Below are 16027 nucleotides of genomic sequence, written 5' to 3' on the forward strand. Positions count from 1 at the left end.
TGGGGGCACTGGGCATTGGGTTGGTGAACCCTTGGTGAGTGCTAAAGCTACAGCTCCCGGCTCCACGGGCAGAGCAGGCAGAAGAAGTCATCCTCAGGCCAATGCAGGGAGCAGCTGAGGCAATCAAGAGCTGGGGACAGAAGCTCTGGACTCTGTAAATGCTAGTGGCTACACTTAGGTCACATCCTTGTTGGTGGAGAACAGGGAACATGGGCAATGGACACATTGGTTAGTCACATCTGCGTTTTTAATCAGATACTGCGGGGTGCCGGCATTATTGCTGGGAAGATGCACACAAAAACTCTTTTCTGGTAGTAAGTCCAGACAACACTATATCCTCAGCTGTTCTCACCTAAATTGGTAAAAGCAGTTATATGAAAATTACTCAGAATTTTAAAAAACACACAAAGAAAGCACTTTCTGTTTAACAGTTAAAGCAGCCAAGGAAGATTAAACTCTTAAAGGCTCATTAGAGCACCTTTGAGTAGAAAAGGACATTGTGCCTAAGCAAACCCAAGGAAGTTAGATCTGCAGGCTTACTCAGCAAAAGGAAAATTATGTCGTGTCAGTGAGGCAGGTTATTTGGTTAAAACCAAAAAAACCCCAACTCATATTTGGTTTCAATATGAAAATGAGAAGAAATCCTAGCCAGCATAGCTCAGTTTAGCAATTTTAAGACCATATGCTAAAAGACAGAAAGCCTTGATAATCTTCTTTGTGGCACATAATAAATTACCATAATAAAGGTATAAAACTGGCTCCCATTTTTAATAATCTCTATATTATAACTCACAGTACACAGATCCTAAGAAAATCCTGAACATACATCAGCATTCCACATATTCTGTTTTACCTGAAGCAAGCTTTGTAATTCTGAACAAGGTAAATGACATGAAGGGTTCACCCAGCTGAGACTGTCTTTATTTGACTGCAATAAAATTTATGCAAACTAGCAACTTTTTTATTGGTATTTATCCAAAATACCGAAGCTACTAAGCATGTTAAGCATATTTCTACTACCTGTTTATCCTTTTTAAGTGACACCAATGAATGAGGCATTTTTTTTCCTACATTAGCACTGATTGTCTATATTGAGACAAGAGGTTCAGGCTCTAAATATTTTAAACATTACACCACTTAGTTTTGGAGGGATTATACAACTGTGATGGCAAAGACCCACTATGGAAATTGTGATGAACCAGTAAATCACAGCTCCACTGACATTCTGACTCATGTTCTTTGAAAGCCTGGTCCAGAGACACCTTCAGTGGCATTTATTTAACTAAATATAGACATTTATGTGTGAGCAAGATTGCCTATGTTCTCTTTAGAATGGAGAAAAATACATACTTTCAGAGTTGGAGCACCTTATTTTCAAGTAAACGTCTAGCACAGGTCAGATGATTTGTGTCCTGAAATTGTCTATTCCTTTTTACCACAACATAGAGTGAACTCCAACATGAGTATCTGTGTGATGAATGTTTAAGTTTAGGTGAGGGGAATCTATGTCTTACTGATACTCATATGGAAGAGAACTAGTTTTGCTTTGCTGGTTTTGATGTAATAATTATTGAAGAGTTCTTTTTTTCATTAAAACAACTGCTAATATTAATTGTTTGCACCTTTTCAGGAGATATGAAGTCAAGGAAAATCTGATTAGTAATAAAAGGGGCTTATAGCAGTGATATGTCTTCAGCACATATTCAAACAGCAAACAAAGAAATAAGTGTTTGAATTGTAATAGAGGCTTATTAAATAAGGCATAATAATGGGAATGAAAAGTAGCATTACCAACACAGAGGAAAATATCTGATGGGAAAACTTGCTGTGTCTAGCCTTACCCAAATCCCCTTGGCCACAAGGCTAAATACAGAGATTAGGTGAACAATATGTATCTGAAGAGAAAAGTGAGCAGGGGCAGACAAGAAATCTCCAATCAGAAATATTTTCAAAATGGAATGAAAAGGATGTTTGTGTGGCACAGAATTAGATGCTTATTTGTCTGCTAATGTTCAATTTGAAAAATAACCAGTAATGAATATTTTTCTCTGGGTCAAGGATGAATGAGTGACACCTAAAAGAGAAGTTTTCTTCCTGGTTTTTTGCTTCTTGAGAATGCTGGAAATATTAATCTGAAATTAGACTGATCAAATCATTGCAACTATATTATTGAGCATCTTGTTAAGTCTGAAAGAACCTTTATTTTACAACATTTCAGTAAGATGTTGTATTTTAAAGAGAACCCTGAAATTTTATTTCCTGTGGATAGTTTCCATTCTTACTTTGCTACCTAGCTTACATTTTCACTTGATGATGCTCTTTTTTTTTAAATTTAAGACAACAAAACCCTTGCCTTCTAATTCATGACAATAGCTTGAACAAAATTGAAAAGGGATATGATGTTTGGGCTTTCTTCCATGTGATTACATGCCAGAATACTATAAGCCAAATTGATGAATACATCAGAAGCCAGGGTAGCATGATCATCAATCAATCTCTAGATTACTAACACACTTAAACTCATTGTTAATGTGCATTATAAATGCATATTAATGAGCATTGAAATAAGCAACAAGCAGATCCTAGGACACCTTGGACAACAGTAATGGTCTCAAGCAAAGCTGAGTTTTCCTCTTTTCCCTAGATTTATATGGCTCCTCACAGCTGAAGGTAGGGGGCCATGGTGAATTTTTGTTGTTAATATGTATTATGTACAAAACAAGTATACATCCTGTTTTTCTTGAGCCTTAATTACACCTCTGTAATGACATGAGAATACCTCTATATTTGAGCAGGTGTATGTATTTAATTCCTGGAAGAGGTCACACTAGCTCAGCAACGTGCTGTCACAGCACTCCAGCTGCTTAGCCAAGTCAGAATGTATTGCTGTGGCAAGGCAGAGAAGGATTTAAGCTTTCAGAGGAGAAGAGGAAAGCTGAGTCCAGCCTCATTAGACTTTATCTCAAATAGGAAGCAAAGAAATAAAGGGCCTTCATAAAAGGACACTTTAGGTATCCTAGGGAAAAAACTTCTCATGAGAAAAATTAAATTTGGAGATTTGTACTTTTTATCTTTTGCTTTTAGCAAATCTGGCAGTGATTCTAACAATACCAAAGGCTTAAGATTATGCTCTACACAAAAGAAGGACACGAGTTTAATTTTATTCTTTTTTAGTCTAATAAAAAGTACCAGGATTTTTGGTGTCTTTGACAACAAAGATAGGAGTGTCACTTTGCACTTTCAAAACAGCTTGCCATTTGCAACAGCAGAACATATTTTATCCCAAACTACATTCTTCCAGAAACGAACCTGGTATATTGCTTAAGTATTGTACTGAGCAGCTCATCTATGACTGATATACTTTTTTATTATTTTTAATATTATTAAAATATTTTCCTTAGAGAAACATTTTGTGTTTTTATCTCTGTAATTTTGGATCCAGTCTTCACTCCCTAATCACTAGTACAAGACATTATGATTTGACACGAACAAAATGAAAATCAGAGTTTGTGCACAAAGCTCAGAATAGATGTTAAAATGTACTGCCAGTCCACAGACTGGATATGAATTGTGTCTTTGCAGAGTTTTGCATTTCAAAGCCTTGTAAAAAAGCAATTCTGAGACCCTGCTGAGTGCAGATCACATTTTTAGATACCTAACCTAAAAGAGGACTTAAAGGTCATCAAGCCTGATTACATTCTGTTCAATACAATAAAGTGCAGCCATGTGTAAATTCTTATTGAGCAAATTATGAGTGATTCATGGCAGACTTTTCATTAGAATGTAATGTCTCCTTTGCTGTAAAGTCAACATTATGATCTACAGTTACTTAGAGATATTTCTATTAAAGTAAACAGGAGGAGAGATGTTTTTATTTGTACCATTTTTATCTGCATGCAGTATATCTGATAGCAAAGTTATATTCAACACAGCCCATCCCTCTGCCATTTCAAAGCTCCCAATTACAAATTTTAGAGGAAGGCTTGTTTTTTGCAATACCTAAAACTTTGCTATTATCCCTAGTATTTGTACTGTCAAAGTAAGATTATCATAAATAAATACAAATTCCTATAACTTACTTAAGCACTACTTTCTGTCAATCTGCATCCATGTTTTTTCACTCTGTGATCATCACAGCCCTCTATTTAGTTCTTAAAGGTTACAGAAAAATATCCTTGCCTGCTCTTTAGAAGATAGCCACTTCAAAGACTCTTTTGAAAATGAACAGTCTTTAACAATGTTTGATACTAAGCCAGAAAAGGGCATGGACTAAGTAACAGAGAGGGAATGCTTAAGTTAGCTATGGGAAATAAATGCCAAAAAAATCAGTTTCTCACACAAATTAAATTCTCCTTTCCCCAAATAACTCTCTTTGCATATAGCCAAAACCCTTCAGTGCTGATAGCCACAAAAATTCGTATATGAAACACTGTTCTCAACATATCAACTACTTCTTGCTTCAGTACTCAGGCATGGTACTGTTTGGGGTCAGATGGGGACTGAAGCCTGTGATGAGCTGCTGGATCTGGGTTTTGGCATTGAAAGTGTCTGGGTGTTTGGTTTACAGATCTGAATGAGCAAGCTATGCTTCTCCGCAGAAAAGAGAGAGCAGATGCTGCACCCAGTCATCTTCTGTTGGTTGAACAGCAGGCAGGAACATAGCACTATCTTTCTATATTTGAGTGTGACTTGGATCAGAAAAACAGTGAAATCTTAAAAAAAATAAAAAGAAGAAAAATAAAAAAAAACTAATTCCTCCCTTTTTTTCCCCAAAAGACTGTAACAGAAAAGGGAAAATTATTAAAGATCATTACTGCATAACTACCATGAAAACAAGCTTTTAAAGAAAATAAGGCAATATAAGAGAATTAAATGGGATAGCTTTATGTTCCCATTGGGCTTTGGGATAGGTTTATTCTGCAACTTAAATAGATTGTAAATATTTACCTCAAGAGCAACATAAATTCAAATTATTTATTTTTTTAAAAAGTACAAATAAGTAATTTCCACAAAGAGTCTCATACAAGACAGTTAACTAGTGGCTATAATTATAAATTTCAAAATTAAGTATTTCAAGGGTTTCAAGAAATAATTTTGGCTTTGTTTGCATGCTGGAGGGAAGCATGAGAGTAATAAACTGTGTCTGAAAACATTTATGTCACACATTACCATACTAGATAAGAATGCGAGATGACTAAAGTGCGAATCCCAAGTGGAATATTTCCAGATCTTTCTGGTTCTGCTATAGAGCAATGGACAGGATTGTAAGAACTGTAAAAACTTGCAATCTGTACATCCAACTGTATTGCAAATGTCCTCTCTGGTACTTGGAAAAATTTTAAATCTAAAACCAAATTTTATAATGCTGACTTTCAGCTTTAGATTACAAAACAAGCTAATTATAAGTAGTTATTAAAAAATAATTGTGATCACCTGACCACAGAAAATATACTTAGGGTACTGAACACTAAGAGTTTACATGTTTACTTATATTTAAAAAAGGATCTTATTTTGCAGATGGTAAATCAGTGGGTGAGTGGATAATGTGCAAAAGTTTATCCCATTTTGAATTTTTTTGTTTACCTAACTAGAAACTTTGTTGTATTGAAACTCTCCCGTACTGAAATTCCTAAAGACTCCAAGTAATATTATTTACCACCAAGAAATTGGAGGAATTTTATCAGCTCATGTTTCCTCTATCTTTTAAGTTACCTGAGTGGAAGAAAAATAGTCCATCTGTGAAGAACTATGGCTATTAGAACTATCCTGTGAGTAATGTGGAATGAAGCCATTTCACAGTAATGTGTGCCCTGAAAATGGCCCTGATTCAGCAAGGTGTTCAACTGAATGCTTGAAATTTACATATGGTGCCATTGGCCTGGGCAGCTGTATGGTGAAAACTGAATAACATTTAAAATGGATATACATAAAGGAAAATAATCAAACCTCTGTAAGTGGTTTTATTTCCCCAGTCTCATTCTAATTTAGTCTCTGACTAAACTCTAAACTCAATAAAAAGTAATGCACAATCCAGAATCTTGGTTTCTGGAAATATGCAAACAGTATTTCATAAACTTTTGTTTCATGAAATTGAAATGTCAATTATTCAATGAGCCTCTTTGTAATGTATTCCAAAATTAATCTTCTAAAAATCCACCAATCTAGTTTTTCTAATGAAAAACTAATCAGACAAAAAAGTAAACAGATCTAAATTATGAAGTTAATATAGCCTTGAGAATAAGGTTTGTGATCATAATACCATATCTCTGCTTTCTCTCTCCTGCACTGCCAGCGTCCTTGTTACTTAATAAAAGTTTCTGTTTCAGTTTTCCAGGGGCATTTATAATATCTAAAATTGATCTCTAGCTCCATAGTTTTAAAAATAATATACACAAAATCATTGACAATGATTTGCTCTGTCAGCTACTAACATATTAATGTTAATGTAAGACATTCTTTATGTAACCTGTGTATCCTTAAAAGCCCCTAACCCAGCAACTCAAGCACAGGGTTAACTTTCAAACATGAAAACATTCCTCATAGAAATAATAAGATTTGTTGCACTTGGGCTTGACCCAATTAAGTTTCATGAGTCTTATTCAGCTCCCTGAGCTTACATAGCTGCTGTATATTTCAAGGTATCACTGAAGTAAGAAACAGGCACAGCAAACTTTGTTATGGACCATAACACCCCCAGCACTGTGCTATCAGGAATTTCTTTGAACTTGCTATCTCCCTCGATGTAATGAGAAGTCCATGTAGCTAAACGTGAGATGAATTTCTGATATATTTAACAAAGTTAAGAGAATTTGCAGAAAACCAATGTGTTATGATGCATTATAAGCAGCAACAACAGTGAAGAGTATCTGATCTGCAGTGAGCTGGAGTATCTTGTCAGAAGATCAAACTCTGACCCAACAAGTTTATTCAAATTTGCACAGTCTACTTTGTTGTTTATGGTTTTCTCCTTCATTAAACTCTTTTGCTATTGTTTATAGCAATTTGTCTCAGGAAGCTTTCATTAATTTTTTTAATATTTATGTTTTCTATGGATAACAACTGAGAGTCATAGCAGGGGCTAGTCAAAAATAGATTCTATTTTTAGATTTGTTTTATCTGTAATTGCATTGCAATAACTTTCTGCCTGGCCATGAGAGTAATTAGAATAAAGCTGAAGTACTCTATAACATAGAAACTTCCACCTAAACAGCATTTTAATGGAAAAATTTGTGTAAGTTCTCAGATATTGTAGAAAGGAATGTCATGAATAAAACAAAGAGGTATTTAAACTCAGTAACTCTCTAAAACAAGTATTTTGATAATTAATACTGCTGATATCTTGGGTAAGAAACATAATTTAATGGAGACAGTTTGAAATTAATGGAAGAAATTTATCACCACAATCAATGTTATTTGCTTACTATACAGATAAAATATGTTTCCAAAATGGTTCTCTGTGTCCATACATTTATACTTTTCTCTTATAAATCACAAGGATTACTTCCTATTTACTTCCATCTTCCTGAAATAAAATCATAGGGTGGCAGAGGGATCAAATGAGTTACAGTTTTATGCAACTGCGTGTCTCCATAAAAAGTTGTCAAGTTCAAAGCTGCCTGTAAAATATCTACACACTATCACACCATGACCACAACTTTTCTTTGGTGTCCTAAAAACAAACTGAAGATGTGCAGTTAAAAGATAAAATTACAAAAAGAAAAAGCCACAACCATACTGTTACACAGGGGCTGGAAATTAGTTTAACTCCAAACACATTTGTGGGTTTTATCACAGGCAAAATGACAGGATTTTATTGTAATAGAAAGCAATTGCAAACATTTTTTATCTAGCTGTGGTTTTTCCCATTACTTCTGAATGGAGGAAAACCTCAAACCCAACAATTCAAGCCAAATTACGTGTCTAGGTACTGAAGTATCCTACCAGGTCCTTACAAATTATTAGCAGAAAGCCTGAAATCATTCCATAATAAAACCCAGCACATGGAAGGAAAACTATAATTCCATCTTCATAACCCCTTGAAAATGCGCACACTATTACAGACATGATAAAGTAGGAAGTAACCTTTAGAGATCATCTAGAACAAGCACCCTGCTCTAGGTAGGAATAGCTGGAGCCTGTTGCCCAGGCCTGTTTCCAGGTGGGTTTTAAATATCTTCAAGGGTGGGGACTCCACAATCTCTTTGGACAACCTGTTTCACAGTATGCCCATGCCTCTTCTGCTATCACTGAACACCAGTGGGAAGACAATGTCTCTGTATCCTTCATGTCCTCCCATCAGGTGTTTACACAATTACTTGTATGTTAAATACTAAAATTAAAGTCAGTTTTATTATGGTGTTTTCATATTAATCTCTGAGTTCTTAATGCTCCTCTTTTTTTACTATTATTTCACTTCCTCCTTATAATAATTTTTACAGTGTTCTCCGTTTCCCACAGTTTGCTGTTTTCTTCTCTGCCTCACTGCCTACCCTTCTCCATTTCCTTGCCCAATAGTCTTTGCTCAGTAGCCAGTTAGTTTCCCACACCAACCCTTATTTCTTTTCATTATTATTCTGTCTTGGATGGCCCTGTACCAACTTTCCTTGCTTCTGTTTTCTTCTCACTTTCTTACTCTCCCCTTCATTCCCAAATTTCACTTACTGTTTTCTTTTTTTCTCCCCAAAACAAGATCATTACTTTTCACAGTTCCACCAGCTCCTGTCAATCCCTTTGCAGGACAAAAGAGAGAAATTGCATGCCAGAAACCTTTTTGTGTAATGAGCTCTGTCATGATTAAGACTCACTTGCTGGATAAAGCAACGTAAATCTATAAAATGACCACATGCTGGTGTCCTGCAGAAATACAGGGTTTCCCCTCAAAAGAGGATATGTGAGGGTTTACTGGCAGGAGAGCATTGTGGGGTGCAGGGGCTGCTTGGTGATGGCAGCAGAGAAGCATGAGTGTGGCACCTGGCTAATTATGCTGCAAAGAACTTAGCTGGTTTTCAATTTCTTTTCTGCATTTTATCAGAAGATGTGTTGGAGTTTGTGGAATAGGGTGTAGATGATCCTTGGTGATATTTTTTTGCTGTTCCTTCAAGTGAAGAGAGGAAAGAGTTTGTTACAAGGGCTGGCTCTTGCTGCTTGCCCTAGAAGCTGCCTTCATCATTGAAGGTCTAGCCAAGGAATTCTGAAAGAAAAGCCTTAAGGACAGGCAGAAGACACAGGTTAAATCTAACATAACCTTTTAGGAAACTATTATAATAAATAGCTAAAGAATTATAGAGTAAATTACATACAGAGAGAATGACCCTATAAACAATTTCCTAACTTACATAATGATGTGCTTTATGACATCCAAATAATTCCTTTGTATGTGGTACAACAAATATAATAAAAATATTTATTACATGAAAAATTATTTACTACTTGGAAACACTTGATATCAACTTTTCCTCAACTCATATTCGCTTTTAACACGTGAAATTTCATCACAAATATCTCAGCCCATTATACTTCTAAGGTAAAGCGTGTTCCATGCAATTTGCTACAGGAAGCACCTTTCAGATAAAATATTAAAAGCTAGGATCAGGAGCACTGATGACCAGAGATTTTAATAGACCTAAAAAGAATTGTACTTGCTCAGCACCTTTAAAACAGACGAGTTGGTCCAGTTTTGCATTGGTGTGCACACCAAGGCAACACTGCACAATTTGCTTGTACATAATTATTATCTTAAGTCTTCATAAAGCATGTGAGTGACTTTAGAAGTCAAAGTTATGTGGAGTCAGAAGTATTTGGAGCATCCTTCATGCCTTAAACTTTATGATTAACACTTTAAAAAGCCCCCCAAAACAATGTCGTGCAGTTGCACCAGTTTCTCTGTGAAACTTTTCCTCTGTCCCCATTGCAGAGTTTCATGCACTATTTCTGTGTCTGCTTGCAGCACTCTGACCTGTGAATCAGACACTCCTCTAAGATGACAAAACTCGCACTTTACAGTAAAGGCTCTTTATTTTCCTATACCTTAGTTTAACAATCTGCAAAACATACAGGACAACAATTCTGTTTCACAGCATGACCACAATTTGAATTAAATACTGAGCAATTATTAGAAAAAAAAGTCAACATACCTGGGAAGCTATTTGAGATATCTGAAATTAAGATGCAAAGGTCACCGCAATAAGTAAAAAATACAAGAAAATAATGTGTACATCCAAAAATCATGTTTAATTTCTGCATTCCCTTCTTGTCAAGAAAGAGAGAAAGAAAAAAATCATGAACAGAAAAAGAAAGAAAATCCAGTATTTAATTTCAAATTTCACTATATACATGCAAAAGATATTTGTGGTGGTGTGGCTAAAATGGTCCTTCAACCTTGTAAACCTTAAAAGATTTTCCTAGATGCCTGTAAGTTCATCTTAAAGAAAGCTTGTCTCCATGCTGGCATTTCCTAAAAACAGTATTTTTAAATGTTTGTAAGAACAAATGAGTTCAAAGTGTGTGTTAGTTTAAAATTGCAAAAGAGCTATAATAGTTTAATTTTTTTATAATTCAAAAAATTCAGTGTATAAGCACATAGTTTTTTACTTAGGAGCAAGATCTTACTCTGTAACTTTACATAACCTATTTCTGATCCTGCTTTTCATCTGTGGGGAGTGAGAGAAATGTCTCCGTTTAGACATGATCCACAGAAATAAAACATGGTCTCAAACTGTGATATTTTTGAACAAATAGAAAACAGAAACTTCTCAATAAAATATTCTGGTTAATTTAACAATATAATTCATACTCTGTCTTTTACCAAAATAATGGATTTGTAAATTAGACCTGTTCTTCAATTTTGTATATATTTTGTATCCCTTTTTTGTATCTATTTTGTTCTTCATTTTTGTATCTAATTTTTTTTCCTTTTTAAAGCTCTTTCAAGGGAATCTGAAATGTATGAACTATATGGACCTTCTCATATTCATTAATAAACAATTTAGTAAAGTACAATGATGCATAATTCCAACACATTTTCTGTAAAAACCTCAGTGGATTTCAGCATGATTAAAATCATGTTATCATATTAGTGACAGGGGTATATAACCTGCAATGCTCTGAATAGAAGCTTCTCCTCACGGATAATCTCTGCACTGTTCCCACAGCAGTACAGCCTGCACACTGAATATCCAAACAGAACACAACCTACGCCTTAAGGTGTGTGACATCAGCTGTAAATCAAACACCCTTCCCATACTGCTCCCCAGTGATTGACACAAACATTCCCACTGACTTGAACATCTGATTTAGGATCAGATCCTAAATATTCCCCTATTTTTTTTTTCAAGTTGCTACAGCAGTGAGAATACAGATAAGAGTAATTGTTGTTTTTTTTTCTCCTAGGCTGCAGCCCCAGGACCGCAGGCACAGTTCTCAGTTCTTTGGCGTGCACCCGGGGTCCACAAATCCTCCCTCATTGCTGGTATGGGAGGGGGCAGAGGCTGGAGCAGGAGGAGAGAAAATCTGCATTTGATCCTCAGCCTTTAAGGAGCACCTGTCAGGATTTTGTTCCCTGTAGAAATGCAGTACAAAGACTTCTCAGGGCTGGAGCTGAAAGTGAATAACTGTACAGTTTTGACTAGTTGCTCAAGGCATGCTTATGCAAGAGCCACTTCTAAAAATGCCACATATGCATTGTTATGAGAGAAATATCACAGAGGATACTTACTTAAGGATACTTGAGAGATATAATAGAGGATTCTTATGTTATTTAAAAAAACAATGGGGAAAAAATCAACACATGCGACAGTACGAAAAATTATCTGCCTCTCTTGATGGAATATTTGGTGTGGAAAAAAGGACAGTGAATGAGATAAGTAGGGAATGACAATAAGATGGAGTTAAATAGAGGTTTATTATTTCTCCCACTTATCTGTGGCACAGCTAAGTCAGTCCCTTGTTGACTCTGGCAGACTTATACAGATGGTGCTTTTTAAGCATATGAGCTGTCCTTGAGTGGTGCCTCCAGCTCATAAGATATATATTTTACTGTAACACCAAGCATCAGTTTCTTGTTTTCCCACCTTTGCCTCTCCCACATTGTTGTGGAGCAAAGGGCATGTTTTAGTGACCTTTTATATCAGTAGCTTTCTCTTTGGGGGATTGAAATTGATGTTTCAGAGGATTGTCCTTGCTTTGTTATTTAAGAGTATGAAGTGCTGTGACTATACAAGATGCTGAGGTTACAATTTGCTACATATGGCAATATGTACCAATGTCATGACAATGTGAACAAAGTCAATGTGAACAAAGCCCTGCAAGGTGGTTCTTCCATCATTGATTTGCCATTTTATGTTTCAAAACTGCAGCCTTATCAATCAGCCACTTGTTTCTGTACTATGTTGTTATTTTCCAGTGAGAGTTAACAGAAATGCAGGTAAATTTGTACACCTAAGACAAAGTATTTACTGGCAGTTCAGACTAGGAGGAAAGACCAGGAATACTTCATAACTAACAATAAATATGTTTAAAAAATGTTGCAATTATCCCAAACTATATCTTGTGGACAGGTGAATTTTAGAATTGGAGTTGCATCTAAAATTTCACTTAGGTTTTCCCAATGAATAATTACACACCCTATTATTGCCATCTTAGATTGTCACAAAATCACACCAATAATGTTACAGCATGCTCAAATCCATGGACTCAGTCTTATGAAACAAAGTTTAGATCTCAGAGTTACACTCAGGCATATTATTTGTAGTTTTCACTCAAATCCAAAGACCAAGGGGTTGCTAGACTCATGCATTGCTGCTGCCTTAATTGTCTGAAAAATATGGAAATAAATTACTTTATCTTCCTTAAATTCTGTTTCACATTAATTAACTAAGAAGTTAGGATATCTTTTTTTTTTTTTCTGTCCCTGTTGGAGTTTAACTTTTACCTGCAAACAATTTAATATTGCTGAGTCAGATATGAAGCATGGTGGTAGAGCAGATGAGATGTCTCATCACAGCTCCCAGGCTTTCTTCAGAGTTCTGCTGAAATTTGCTGTGTGCAATTACAATGCTTTTAATTTAGATTGAGAAGTCCTGTGTTTGTGGACACACCGTTAAATGAATTCAATTTCTTTTATTAGTTCTAGAAACTAGCTCACTCTAAGAACATCCTTCAGGATGATCAGGCCTTAGGGATCTTTGCCTTTCTTTTTGCCTTTTCATTTTCATTATCATTACCCATCACCATAACTAATAACTGAGCTTTCAATAGTTTAATGAAACTCTGCCCCTTTTTTCTATCTTAATATATTCAGCAAGACAACTCTGAAATATCTGGAACTTGCCTATAACAGTTTAATAATGTTACAAGATACATTCATTTCTTTGATCATTATGATGATGTTTGCTATGCAACTGGAAGGTGATCATCCAACAAGAGATAATTGCTGGCAGTCAGGAAAGCAGATTAATACTTTCTAAAGCCCCATTCTCTCACCTTCAGTAAATTGTGCAGGTGCTATTTGCTCAGGCCATGTTGAGATCGACACTGCAATTGTGCAAGATAGAGAGAAGGCAGGTAGGAAATTATGGGGGGGGAAATATGAAGAAACCAGAGATCTTGAGAATGGCACAGAGAAAAGGTCCCAAAAGGAGAGAAAGAGGGAGAAAATCAAAAGCTGTCTGGAAGCTGCCTGAAGCCCACTTAACAGAAATGGAGTGTTTGGATTTAGACTGACAAGTATGGGTACTTGTTTGCATTAAAATAGCTTTGTCTTTACATACATTGTTACTACTATTAAATTAACCAGCAGTTTGTTTCAAATAATCTTTTCAGTTTGGGTCACAAAATTAATCTCTTTCCAAAAGACACTGAAGGGAGAACTCTAATACAACCAGACATTTTGAATAATTACAACTGGCAGAAATGCTGCAGTAAATTGGTGAGGGAGTCATATAAGCTGGGCAGGGGCTATTAGATTGAAAGCTGACATGAAATGTCTTAAAAAAGTATCTGTAATGACCCAAACAAATAAATAAAACTGCCTTTGTGCAGTGGAAAACTGAAGTTTCAGGTTTGATCTGAAAAACTTACCCATAATCTCTAAAATCTAAAATGAACCAATATTACATTTCTACGTTTTATGTTGAGGAAATAGCACAATTAAAGAGAAGGAAGTCCAGTGTGGAGCTGCTTGGCTAACACTATCTTTTGAAAATGTTGTTTTCCACAAGAATATCAACTAACTAGCAAAAAAGCAAAAATAACTTCTTCCTAAAAGTCTTTCATCTTTCATACTTTCAAAGTATTAGTAAGAACATTAAGAAAAGCCATTACCTGACCTGAGACATCTACCAGAAAAAAAGAAAAGAAGAGAAAAAAAGCCCAAGAAAACAAAAATACCAAACAAGATTTTAGACTTGGAAGTTCTGCTGGCAAATAGTTATCTGCAGAGTCTCAAATCTTAGAAAAACCCAGATATCTAAGAGGCAAAAGCCCTAGTTCCCTAAGCTAGCTATACTCACAGGAAGATTGAGAGCTCTTTACAGAACACTTACTAAACATCCTGAGCTAAATGGAAACATTTATGACAGCGAGTCCAAACACATAAATGCTGCCTGGCCTTTCCATCCATCCTGCCTCCCAGATTCACAACGAACTGGAGGCAAATGGGTGTCACTCATCTGCATGGGCTTTGTCAGAAGCTCTTAAGGGCAGCAACTGAGCAACTTAGAGTTTTTACAGGTTTGGGATTGTCTTGTGATAGATATAAGGATCAAACCCAGGTTTAAAAAGGTCTTTTTATTTCCCTTAGTATCCAGTCTTTTCTTCTGGCAGCACATACTCCTTGGTGCACCACATTGTTCTCACAGCTTAAATGTTTGACTTTGTAAGCTTCATTACACGTCTTTTACCTCCCACTCCACAGAGCACTCCATATAGGAGCAATTAATTTTATTATGTAATTTTTAAAGCTGTTAAGTATAGCAAATACAAGAGGAGATTCTCAAAATAATTAATAAGCTATATGATACAGATCTATTTCTAAAATATGTATTCTTTCACATTGATGGTGGTACAAAGTAGGAATTATGTAGATTATTTTAACTAATAAGGTTGGAATTGAAAGGAAATGGGGTAATAAAAACCCTGTGCAGTGAGCTTCACAGCCAGGCAAGGACATTCGGGTTTTCAAGCAGGTATTTTGGTGACAAAGACCAGAAAGGTGTCAGTTCTGCAATGGCTATAGTCCTACTAACACCTTCAGATCTATCTTTGTGTGGTGTGCTCTAAGCATAAAACAAAAATAATGCACATGGGTCTTATCTGCAAGATATAACACTGAAATTATTTATATATCCTTTTTGTGTGTGTGTGTGCGTGTGTGTAAGTAAACTTTGTGTTCTCTGGCTTGTTTTTCCTTAACCTCAGTTGCTCCTCTACCCATATCTATTATTTGTTGTACAGATAAAATTTATAGCACTGCTCTCTCTGCTGAAAAGTACTTCCTTTCAAGGTGGTTATATTTTGATTAACTTTGATATCTATGTTTTAGAGAAACACTGTGTATTCACATAATTTGTCTTCCCCTATCAAGAATCACAATATATGTGAATGTAAGCAAGCTCTAGAAAGCAGCCAGCTATGAACTGACACCAGTCATGCATCCCCATGGCACAGATTACACAAGGCCAGCTGGACCTAACACTATATGGGATGATTGAGTGCGTTACTTTTCCTGGAGATAAAATTTGTCACCCCAGGGAATCCCACAAAATAAAATATTTTTCAGAATTATTTTTCTATTTTTTTTCCCTAGCTATTTAAAATACAGTTGCTTAATATGTTGTTTATAGTAAGTTCTCCCTGGGGAAACTACCAAAAGAGGAAAGACACAGTATCGGTACTTTTCCATTTCTTCTTTTGCAATGGTAAATTGCTCATCAAATTTTTTCATTTAAACCATTTCATAGACAATAGAACAATATTCCTGGTTGTACTTAATATGAGGCAGCTAGCATTAATAAAATTGATTTTCTAGTTT

The 16027-nt window shown here is 35.6% G+C and overlaps 1 protein-coding gene across 2 annotated transcripts in view; it reads right to left on the reverse strand.

Moving 5' to 3' along the window:
* PRKN (parkin RBR E3 ubiquitin protein ligase) overlaps positions 1–16027 on the reverse strand; it is a 675810-nt gene that overhangs the window by 388494 nt on the left and 271289 nt on the right. The window lies entirely within an intron of this gene.

The sequence above is a fragment of the Passer domesticus genome, chromosome 3 (genome assembly GCF_036417665.1).
Source record: "Passer domesticus isolate bPasDom1 chromosome 3, bPasDom1.hap1, whole genome shotgun sequence".
NCBI lineage: Eukaryota > Metazoa > Chordata > Aves > Passeriformes > Passeridae > Passer > Passer domesticus.